The sequence below is a fragment of the Sus scrofa genome, chromosome 15 (genome assembly GCF_000003025.6).
Source record: "Sus scrofa isolate TJ Tabasco breed Duroc chromosome 15, Sscrofa11.1, whole genome shotgun sequence".
Classification (NCBI taxonomy): Eukaryota; Metazoa; Chordata; class Mammalia; order Artiodactyla; family Suidae; genus Sus; species Sus scrofa.
In genome coordinates, this window is record NC_010457.5 from 65,228,282 (window position 1) to 65,240,692 (window position 12,411).

The window sequence follows — 12,411 nt, forward strand, 5'->3', positions numbered from 1 at the left end:
AGATCTGCATACAATATACTGACAACAGAAAAAATAAATTAAAACATGAAAGTACATGTCCTGAGAAACTGCACAGTATAACAATTTCTAAAGTGGAAATGTAACTTGTGCTGAGACCTAGAGTTTTAATCTATGGCTAAAATAATCAACTTTCAGGGAACCACAATAAAAGCATGTTATTGTCTCTAAAGTATATGATCTACCTGTTACTCAAGAATATTTTTATCCTCTTATGGTAATGTAGTCTTTAACAAATATAGCATTAAACCTATTTTTATTTTAAAAGCATGAGTTTATTTATGCTAATGGACAGCAGGATGTTGAAAGCTTTCTGCTTCTAGGGAAATGACAGGAGATAGGTGGGAGGAAGGAGGAAAAGAAAAAATTAGCAAGGTTATGATAAATAGTAGTTCTGACTTATGTGGTAACATGAAGGATAAATTTATCAAGCTCAAAAACAAAAGCAGTGTTCTCACTAAGTATGTTTTACTTCCCTTCTCTGGAAATGGAGGCAGAACAGGAAAACCTGAGGCACACATAAGCTATGTTCAGGGGGCTGAAACCATTATTCAGGGTTCCCCTAGTGATGAGGCAGTTGAAGTTCATGTTTAATTGACAGAGCCATTTGACCATTCTGGCCTGCCATTTTGTGGCTGGGTCTAGAGACTGGCTCTTGCTGGTAAGGAACAGCACCTCAATGCTGAATGGTAGTGAGTGACTTCCAGCAGAGGGGCTGTGGTGGGAGGGTGTTAGTCTCATCCCCAAGATGGCATTTTCTCTCTCTCCCTTCCTCTTTCTTTCTTTTTTCTTTTTTCTTTTTTTTTTGCTTTTGTAGGGCTGCACTTAAGGCATATGGAAGTTCCTGGCCTAGGGGTCGAATTGGAGTTGTGGATGCTGGCCTATACAGCCACAGCAATGCCAGATCTAAGCTACATCTGTGACCTACACCAAAGCTCACAGCAAAGTTGGATCCTTTAATCCACTGAGTGAGGCCAGGGATCAAACCTGCATTCTCATGGATACTAGTTAGTTCATTACCACTGAGCCACAATGGGAACTCCCTTAATTTTCTTTTTATGGCCACACCCGAGGCACATGGAAGTTCCCAGGCTAGGGGTTGAATCAGAGCTGTAGTCACTGACCTATGTCTCAGCCATAGCAACCTCAGATTCTTAACCCACTGAGTGAGGCTAGGGATTGAACCCGCATCCTCATGGACACAATGTCATGTTCTTAACCTGCTGAGCTACATCAAGAACTCTGCATTCTCTCTTTTGAGAAGGGAATATGAAAAGCTAAATTTTTTCCAGACTTGCACAGCAACAGGGTCTCTGAATCCTGGGAGAACCAAAACAGACAGCCCAAGCACCACAGCCATGGCCACAGCAACTCTGCAGCAGGGTCTGCCATACTAGAAGCCACAATAGTGACATCCATTCAGTGCTTAACTGGATGAGTCCAAGGTAAAGTAATTCCCTTCCAGAGATGGCTGAGATCTGAATCTAGGGAAAGCAGAGATAAAGCTAGAAAGGGAGTGGCACCAAAGATGGAAGATGAAAGAGAGGCTAGGAAAGGGAGAAAAAGGAAACACTGACTGCTATTTCAGAGTCCTAACGAATAAATGCCAGGGCATTCTATTAGTGCCAGGTAAGGAGATGTTAACACCATTATATTATCTGCCTCTGGGTTTATAAGTGATCTTTATTTTATTCTTTGTGCTTTTCTGTGCTACCTGATTTTTTGCAATGAATATGTATTTCTTTCATAATGAGAGGGGGAAAAAGATACTTTAAGACTAAAGTTTGAAAAAGAAAAGACTGGATTAAAGGACATTTTTCTCTAGGTTCCAATAGACCAATAATGTTGCTTACTCCCTGCAGTGACCTTGGAGAGAAGTCAGTGGTCTGTCTGCTGACAATCCCTTGACTACAAGTGGACCAATCCCAGGTTACTGGTATCCTCAAATCACTGATACCTGTACAGGCCCTAAAACTATGTCACACCCGAGGCTTTTTGGCATCTCAGAACCACTTATCTCCATCTTTGACTCTGTCATCCTCAGCTATTGCCATGGCACAAGAATCAATCAATACCTCGCGCTCTCTCCCTCTCTCTCCCTCCCTCTCCTTTCCTCTCCCTCCTTTTCCCTCTCTCTCTCTCTCTTTATCTTTCTCCCTCTTCACCATTTGGACTGAAATTCTTCAGAGTGAAGGATGCTTTTCTTTTGATGCCCCATGTGCCAGGAAGCTGGGGAATGGTTCAGGCATTTTCCTCCTTGTTAATGGCTATTTTGAGGCCATGATGCTCTCCTTCTCCTGTTCAATGCCTTCTTCTCCTGTTGTTTACTCCATGTGGCTATATCACCCTCTACCTGTCATGAGCACTGGGATGTGTGGACTTCCAGGTCACTCTCAATATTCATTGAGAATTCATATATGTGAGTCCCAGCCATACAGCACTTGTCCAGAACAACTCCTTCCACTGTCCTAGGCAACTGTAGTCTGAAGCCCCTCCAAACTGCTAACTCACAGCCCCATGATTTCCTCCATTCCAGTGAGCCATCTCCTCCTCCAGGATTCTACCATCATGGAGAATGGCTCCAATTCTGAAAGCATCAATTATAGCCATTGATCTTATGACCAGAACCTATGACCCCTTCCCCATCATCCTCTGTGTTCCAGTCATATACTATTATTCTTCTAGTATAGCCCTCACCAGGAGGCTTTGCTAATTACCCCACTCTCCCACTAGATCACAGAAACTGTAATTTATTTATCTTGGCAACTTCTGATAGCAACTAATGTGTGTAGAACATAGAATATACTTAATAAAAGTGATGGGTGAATGAATTACCCAAATGCAGACACTGGTACCAAGCTGATGGTTCCAGCTGAATCTTTATTGACAATCAGCATTCCTTTCTTGAATTCCTAGTCAGTGCCTCTCAATTGCTCATGGTGGTATTCCAAAACCTGTTCACTATGTTAAGCTCCATGCCTGCCTCTACTTATTTGCTTTTATCAGAAGAAATGGAGATCCTAAAAGATAGCTTCCTTGATGTCCTGCACCTCAGAGGAAAAGGTGTCTTTCCTTCCTCCAAGACGTACTCCTCACCTAGGCTCCAGGTCCTATCCCCCAATTCCTTCTCCATAACCATATTCCATCACCTACCCTTCTTTTCCTGGTACCATCAGCCTTTGCTGCTTCCTTCTCCTCACATGCACATTTTCCTACACAAATCTCATCCATTAGCAAAATTTTAAAGAATTCTCTTTGGGCCTCCAAGACTGTAGCACCACACTTCATTGTTCTCTTTCAGTCAAGAATATTTACTGTTCTCCCGTTTCACATCTCCTATATTACGTCTCACCCATGGCATTCCTACTCTGCCTCCACTCTAGTTCACTACTCTTACCAGTGACTACCCAATGATCAAACCAAATTCAATCCTTATTTCACCTAATGCCTCTGTGCATTTGATTTCTTCAACTCTCATCTATAGCCTTAAGGAACTACTGACATTGGTATTCATTTGATTAAAAAGTAGTTATTGAGCATCAGCTTTAAGCCATATACCATGCTATATTCCTGGGATATGGTGAAATAATATGAGAAATAAGGCCTTTGCCTCATGGTGCTGGGAGATTCTAGTAGTGAGAGATAATCAGTATATGAATGAATATCACATGTTAAATTCTAAGGAAATAAGTATGGTGATGATTTAGGAAAATTTGAGTAGCACTATTAGAAAGCATATTTTTAAATGACATTTGGATTAAAAATTGAAAGATGAGAATGAGACAACCACAGGAAAAGATGAGGGAGGTCCATGCAGAAAGTTCGAGCTTTAGGTACAATGGTGTTGAGTGGGGCAGACCTTGCCTTGAACATGCTCAGAGTTGGGAAGAAGCCAGTGCAGCCTGGAGCAGGTGATGTGAGTTAAGACTGGAGATGAGTTTGGTAAGCTAGATGGGGGCTAGGTGATTAGGTCAGGATTTAGTTCTAGAAACACGGAAAAGTCATTGAAGGGTTTAAAGCAAGGAGTGATAGGATGCGACTTAAATTTTTTCTTTTCTTTTTTTTTGCAGCCCGGAGGCATATGGAGTTCCTGTGCCAGGGATCAGGTCTGAGCCACAGTTTTGAGCTATGTGACAGCTGCAGTGCCTGATCCTTAAACCACTGTGCCAGGCTGGGGACTGAACCTGTATCCTTGGTGCTGCAGAGACACCACTGATCCCATTACACCACAGCGGGAACTCCGTAAATTTTTTTTTTTTTTTTTTTTTTTGGTAGCAGCATGCAGTGGTTTGATGTGAGTTCTCGGTTCCCAGATCAGGGATTGAACTCTGGCCCCAGAGGTAAAAGCACTGATTCTTAACCACAAACCACTAAGGAACTCTAAATCAAAAAAAAAAAAAAAAAAAAAAAAAAAAAAGAGCTTGGGCTATTAAGTGAAGAATGGATAGTAGAGGAGCAAAGGAGAAACAAGGAGACCAAACAGAATAAGGCAAAAATGAGCACTTTGATTTGGGAAACTAAGTATTCAGAAATGAGATGTGCTTTTGAGTGGAGTGGGACACTCATTGAAAGATTAGAATATGGAGGTGGAAGGAAAAAGGAATCAAGGATAAGTCCTAGGTTTTTGCTAGAGCAACTGGATAGATGATGGTACCAATAACTGAAATGGGAAATTGGAAGAATAACAGGTTTGGGAAAAGATAGGAACTCTGTATCAAATATTAAGCAATTGATATGACTGTAAGACATTTAAGTAGAGATTCTAAATAAACATCTGGAGGTACAGATGGGTGGCTTGATAGAGAATTCAGGGCTGGAGGTCTAAATTAAGGAGATAACTATTGAAAATGGTATTTGAAGCCAGAAGACTGGATGAGATCTGTACAAATGTCAACAGAAGAGAGCAGGTGGTCATGCGCTTTCATGTTTATCTGCCTTTTGCAGTTTTCCCAACCAGCATGACTTCATTTTCCTCTTCCACTTGTCAATCTTACTCTGCCATTAAGACCAAACCAATATCGTCTCCTTGAATCTTCCTCTAAACTCTCTTGGGGAAAATATTAGCTCCTTAATTAAAGTTTATTACCCTCCCTTCATTGTTCTGCCTTGTATTCCTTAATTCTTTTTCAGGAGGGCCTGTCACTGGATTGTTACTAATACATTTGGGCATTTACTCCTTGGCAGGCATGCTCTGCCCAGCCTTTGTTGCCTGCTAAATACCACCTGTCCCGTATTTAAGGCTCAGTTTTAGCATTGCCTTCTCAGCCTTCCCCTTCTCCCTCTCTCCAGATATAGTTAGGTGTACCTTCTAAGGCACTATTTATGTATCCTCAGTGTAGCACTTCTGTATTGATCTGCATTATTCCTCTTCGAATCCCTAGTAGGTTGTATCATGTCCGACACACAATAGGGCTTAAGTGATCATCATTAGGTGAGTGGAAGCATTTTCTGGTAGCTTGTCTGAGAATAACAAAGTTGTAGATGGGAATCAGGCCAGCAGTTTTATTTGCAGGATGGTTAAGTCTGAACTAAACACTCCCCTAAGGACAGTTCCATTCACTTTCCATCAATCAGTGAGAGCAGGGAGTGTGTGCCATAAAATATTGTCTTTGCAAGCTTCAAACTAAAGTTAAGATTCAGTGTATTTAACTAGCCCTTTGGGACATGCGATGAGACAGATTTTAAACACACTACTTTTTAGATTTTTTTGAGGGATGTTTATAACATTCCACTGATAGGGTAACCAGCATGTTCCTATACATGATAAGAGTTGAATTTAAAGCTTGTCTCTTGGAGTTCTCTTGTGGTTTAGTGGGTTAAGGATCTGGCATTATCTGTAGTGGCTTGGGTTGCTGCTTCCAGGTTTGATCCCTGGCCCGGGAACCTCCCTACACTGTAGGTGCAGCCAAAAAATAAATAAATAAAGTTTAAAGCTTATATCTTAACTTCCAGATGAGGTTTCTAGATGAAGCTTGCTTTTCTGAAAACCAAAATGGGTCCTCATTATCCTCTACCTCCTCTTGTTATCTCTGATTCATATTGGACAGTCCTCTTTCATAACCCCATGTTTTGTTCATTTGGTAAAGTTAAGCTAGCAAAAGTATAAACAAACTGAAGAAACTATTCTCTTTATGGATTTATGAGCCAAAGTAATGCTATGCTATCTTTTCAGAGGGCTGAGGATCATTTTTATGCCCCACCTTACTTTTGTAATCTTTCAAACAATTTGTTTCCTATTAAAAACTCCACTAATAGGGAGTTCCTATCATGGCACAGCGGAAACATATCGGCTAGTATCCATAAGGACAGAGGTTCGATCCCTGGCCTCACTCAGTGGGTCAGGGATCTGGCATTGCTGTGAACTGTGGTGTAGGTTGCAGACGCAGCTCAGATCTCATGTTGCTGTGGCTGTGGTGTAAGCTGGCAGCTACAGCTCAGATTCAACCACTAGCCTGGGAACTTCTATATGCCACGGGTGTGGCCCTAAAAAGAAAAAAAAATGAAAATTAAAACAAAACAAAACAAAAAACCGAATAAACATGATGTTTATGGTATGATGGTACATGAGAGTTTAATTTTTAAAAATTTAGACTAATATCCATAACCATTAAATTATATTTCTTTTACTCCTTCAGTCCAAGAATTATATATAATTCAGTATGAAATAAGAATCTCTTGTCTACACATAGAAACCAGAAAGTTAAGGCTAAAGCATTATAGTAGGAAGACAGTTTGGTCTCTGATTTCAAGCAACTTTGCATCTTTGAACAAACAAACCTCTGTACTTTACTCCTAGGTCATTATTCCATAGGTTTTAATGACTTACTCAGGGGGAGGTCATAATTCTTAACCAGATACACAAAATATATCAAATAGGAAGTACAAAACATCCAGTTCCTTTCCTTATAAACCACTGAGATAAAGAAATTGTTACTCCATTTTCTAGATTCTAATTTACTTAGCTAATTCCTTGCATTTTATATCTTTTTTACTTTTGACTTAGAATATGCAACCTCCCCCACAAAAGTATTGTTGCTACATGTAAAAACATAAGAGGACCTCTTAATTTTAAAAAAGTATATATATATATTTTTTTACTTTAAATTTTTCCTACTTGTTGGAGTTCTTGTCATGGTTCAGCAATAACGAATTTGATTAGTTTCCATGAGGACTTGAGTTCAATCCCTGGCTTCACTCAGTGGGTTAAGGATCTGGCATTGCCGTGAACTGTGGTGTAGCTCACAGACTCGGCTTGGATCTCATCTTGCTGTGGCTGTGGCTGGAAGCTGCAGCTCCAATCCGACCCCCAGTCTACAAAGTTCAACATGCCACAAGTGCGGCCCTAAAAAGCAAAAAAAGCAAAAAAAATTCCTACTTGTTTAATTTACATGAGTCTATATCACATAAAATCACCACCAATTGAAGTCTGACTGTTCTTTCTATGCAATCAATTTAACAATCATCTATATTTTGCTCCATAAATTTTCACACATTTGCATGGACTTCTGAAAGGTAAGAAACATGCCCTTATACTGTAGTACTTATTTGTATCGAGTATATCACAACTTGTAGATGAGAGGTACAAGATATATATTTGCTAAACCACTCCAGTGAAAAACAATTTGGAAAAGCAACATTGCACACAATATTTTTCTTATATCAACTCATATAAATCCAAAACTATTAATAACACTTCCAAATAGACAATAGTGACAGACCACAGACATCACTGGACCACTTCATTTAGTCATGTCCGGTGTAGAGGTACATTTAGTCACAACAGAGCACGGGGATATGGATGGTACTTCTCTATGTCAAGTTGTCCATGGAAGCCAGATTAAAGGGTTTCTGTGCTGTAGATGGACACTTGGTCACTTCCACCCTCAAAACCTTTCTGCCAATATTATCTCTTCTGCACTTTATGGCATAGAGATCTCTGTGGGCTTTAATCTAAGATGTGCTGAAACTTCTGAATAAAAATTTGGCTCCAAAAGAATTACTTTGCAGGGTGTTCTTTATGCAAAGATGGAAAACGTCTCTACGTGGGTAGGAAATCAAAGTTAGTTCTTCGGTTTTTAAAATAGAAAGTCAGTTTTTCCACTATCCTGCCTGGTTATCTGAATTTAATGACCCTCCTTTCAGGCCACAATTCAGACTATTTGCATTTCAGCTAGTTATAAGTGTCATAAACTTGAACACTTTTGCCACCATTTCCCAATCTGATAAACAAGCCTCTCTACCCCTGGGTACTGTTGTACCCTTTTTGAAGAATAAATAAGAAGACAACTAGCAAAACCCTTAATAATTAAGAAATAAATTTTAAGAGTTAATAAGCAGACACTTATGCAAAGATTTATGTACAGGTATATTCATTACAACCTTAAAAGGGTAAAAAAAATTGGAAAAAATACAACACCCCAAATAAGAAATTGGTTAAATGCAATTATTCACATAATGAAATACTGTGCAAACACCAAAAATTATGTGGTAGGAAAAAGAGAGGAAAATATACAAGATGTATTGATAGATATAAAAATAAAGTTAGAGAAATCAGACTAAAAATAAGATATGCAATATGAGTCTAGTTAAATTAAAATCCTTGTATATATAGAAAAAAGAATATAAGGACATTACTAACCTTTTGTTAGTCATTTAGAATTCTGGGTGATTTTTATTGTATTCGTGTGCTTATTCGTATTTTCTAAACTATCTAAAATGGACATAAAAGGATTTAAAATTTCAAGAGGATTTTTTTTAAAGTCAAACCAAGAAAAATTAAAATTTAGAAGGAATATCTAAGGGACACAACTGCTTTTCATTCTGGAAGTTTCCAAACTCTTTTCCCATATCAAGTCAGATGACAAAAATACTGTATATCTCTATATAACATCTTTACTTTTTATCACTTTGCATGCAGCATCTCTTTCTCTTTCTATACCCAGAACTATAATTAAATTTTATTCCATAGGCCTTATAAAGGTTAATGCAATATCATATGAGCATTGATTTAAACCCAGCACAACTACTGAAAAGGCTTTCCCCTGGGTGGTTTGCTTCCCACCCCCTGCCAGCTCCGATGCACTGGAAGTTGTCTATTATTAGCAAATAAGCATGAAACGCTTCCTTTTAACTTTACCCAAGTTCAATTACAGAACCCCTTTTTTAGTCTTGGTTTGCTGACATAACTAGATTCCCATCTTCTCAGTTTTTTTGTCTCTTATTCTCTTACTAATTTTCTATTTTAATGATTCCTAATGGGAAACAGATGGCACACTCAAAATTAGGATAAATCCAGAAGAATGTAAGAAGGGGACAATGACAAATAAGGTTGGAATACAGGGCAATCACAAGGGATCATGATCATGTAGTAATCGGGCTGCAGCAGAGAGGGCTATGAGGGGAAGACCACCTGACAGAGCCTAGACCTCTGGTGGAGGACACCGCTAGTCAACACCACTCAGCAGGGTCGGGGTTATGGCTCTCTCAGCCTCACTCTCCTCCCTCATCCTCATCTCTAGGGCCCCACTTCCCCCGAACCCAAGTGGAAGCCAGAGGGCAAGGGAGCCCCTGAGGCAAAGAGCAGAATGGAGAGAAGATATGACCCAACGGCTGGGTATCTAGCACAAAAATACTACTGCATTTATTACGAAATGTTTGGAAGTAGGTGACATCTCTATGTGTAAAGAAACAATAGGAATCTTTTAGGTGATATTTACTTTGTTCACTTATGTGAACATTTTTCCATAGCAGAGCTGCCTGCTCGAATCAGCAATAGCTATTTTCTACCATGATGTAGTCTTATGTCCTTAGAACATGATGAGCCAAGAAAGTATTCTGGGGTAAACACATTAGTTATCTCCCTCTTAATTGAAATGCCAGGTGGATTTAAAAATAACTGTGATGTCTTCTTTAGGAATAAGGTCTATTTTCAGTATGGGCACTGAAATATTATATAATGATCATGTCATATGTGGATATTGCTAAAATGAATTTGTCTGTAATCTTGTTTAATTTCTCTCTTTTCACTATGCATTAAGAAGGGAGTATATATACTGAGGATGTTGTATTTCAAAGCCTGAAGTTCAGGGAGAGTGAAAAGTGATAAGTAATCAAACCTCAGAGTCATTCAATCATGACTTCTTAGAGATGAGGTGATTTCAGCAATCATTTCATTCAAACACCTCATTTTACAATTGAGGAGGCAAAATCCCACAGAGCCTACATATCTTGCCCAAGGTCACCCTCCTTGTTAGTGCCTCCCAGTTTGGCCTGCTTTCCTCTATATCTCACCATCAAAGTACAGTTGTATTTTGCTTGTTCATTAAATTCATTCATTCAACCAATATTCATCATGTTCCTATGTCAGGCACTAGAGATAAAACAATGAAGAAAATGGACAAATCCCCCCTTTTATGGGACTTCCATTCCACAAGAGAAGAAGATAGTCAATATATAAATAGTAAGTGGAATGCTAAACATTAAGAAACAATTGAGTAGGGTAAATGGACAAAGTCATAGGGAAGGAGAATGCTATTTTAGGTTTCATAATCAAGGACAGACATTCTCTTTGATGACATCTGAGTGGGATCCTGAATGGAGGGAGAGAATGAGTTATGTAGACATCCCAGAGAGGACTTCCAGGCAGAGGGAACAGCCAGTGCAAAAGGCTAAGGGGACATGGGCTAGGCCGTCTGGGGAGGAAGAAGCAGGCGGTGATGGCTGGAGCAGAATCAGGAGGGGCAAGTGGCAGGAGATGAGATCCAAAAGATATTGAGCACAATGCAGTGAGTGACATAATCTGAGTGACTTTTAAAAGCATCACTTTGCCTGTTGTGTGAAAAACAGATGGAAGAGGAGGGAAAAGGAGATGGAAAAGGAAAAAGCAGATAAATTAATTAGAAGGGAAGAAATAGTTCTGATCTAAAAGGTAGAGGCTTCTACTCATGGCAATAGGTAAGGGTGTGGGATAGGGTAAGAGGGGAAAAGTAAGAGTCCAAATATGAAGGCTTTTGGCCCCAGCCCTGGGAGAAGAGGTTTCCATTTGTTGAGAAAAGGAATATGGGGGAAAGAGTAGGTTTGGAGGGAAAAACAAAAATACATTTGGGGCATATTAGATCTGAGGCAGTGAGATGTATGACTTTGGAGTTCAAGAGAGAGGTCCAGACCAGAGATGTTAATTGGTCATTTGAGTCAGCACATACATGGCGTATGAAGTATTTGGAAGTGGTTGAGATCCCCAGGAAAGTACATATACTCAGAACACTGAGGCCCCATGGAATTCCAAGACTTAGAATGATGAGAGGGATCCATTCAAGTTTATTGAGATTAAAGAACAAAGAGAGAATGGCTTCTTAGAAGCCAAAGATCAAGTTTTCCAAAGAGGAGGGAATAATCGCTTCTATCTTAATAGTTCAAGTAAGGTGAGGACAGAGAACTGACCCCTGGAATTAGCAACATGGAGATTCCCTGATGACCTTGACAAGCAAGGCTTTGTTGGAGTCAAGGAACAAAATGACTCAAGAAACAACAGGCAGAAAGAGGTAGAAACAGGGTGTACAGGCTACAGGATGGTGCTGTTTTCTTAGGGGAGGGAGTGTGAGATCAAGGGGGAGTAGTTTCTAAATGTAAGTCATAATGGTATATTTGTAGGTTAATAGGAAAGACCTAGAAGAAAAGGAGGAATGAGAATGGGAGAGGGCTTAGGATGACCTTGAACAGAACAGAGGGAATAGGATTCTGTGCATAAATGATGGGGCTGGCCATAGACAGGAGTACAGATACGTAATTCATCATAAAAGGAGGGAAGGTGGAAAATGGGGATGGATTCTAACAGGTTGCTACATGTGATATTGGAAGCCAGTGGAAATTCTCTTCTTGTGAAATAATATGTCAATAGGTTAAAAAAATACATCAAAATCATTAATATTTTCTTCAGCCATCTTAACAAAAGAATAACACTGAGGAAGCAATGAAGCTGGTTTTTTTTTAACCTGTTAATAACACGTCTTATACTTGACACTTCAATTGTGCTCAAACTGTTCTCAAACTATAATGATCTGGTTTCTTATAGTGTTTAGCCAGAGTGTTTCATTAACTCAAAGAGAGAAATCCTGAGAGAATATTAAAAATAAGAAGACAGATTGTATGCACCCACAGAATATAAAAGAAATACTCCTAGTAAGCAGACTACTAAAGAGACTTTAAATTATCAATTACCTATCTATTTAACAGTTCTGAGTAAACTAAGACAGGACCAAAGCCATGAAAATGACCCTAAAGCATATAGTTTGAAAGCAAGGTTTCTCAAAATGGATTCGTTAGAAAATTAACAGCAAACCGCAATCATAGTGATGAGGAAGCACAGCACAGAGTTTAAAATCGTGAACGATGGCG

At 39.3% G+C, this 12,411-nt stretch overlaps 1 protein-coding gene across 4 annotated transcripts in view; it reads right to left on the bottom strand.

The window, feature by feature from the left end:
• Positions 1-12,411, bottom strand: part of CCDC148 (coiled-coil domain containing 148) — a 362,700-nt gene that overhangs the window by 159,910 nt on the left and 190,379 nt on the right. The window lies entirely within an intron of this gene.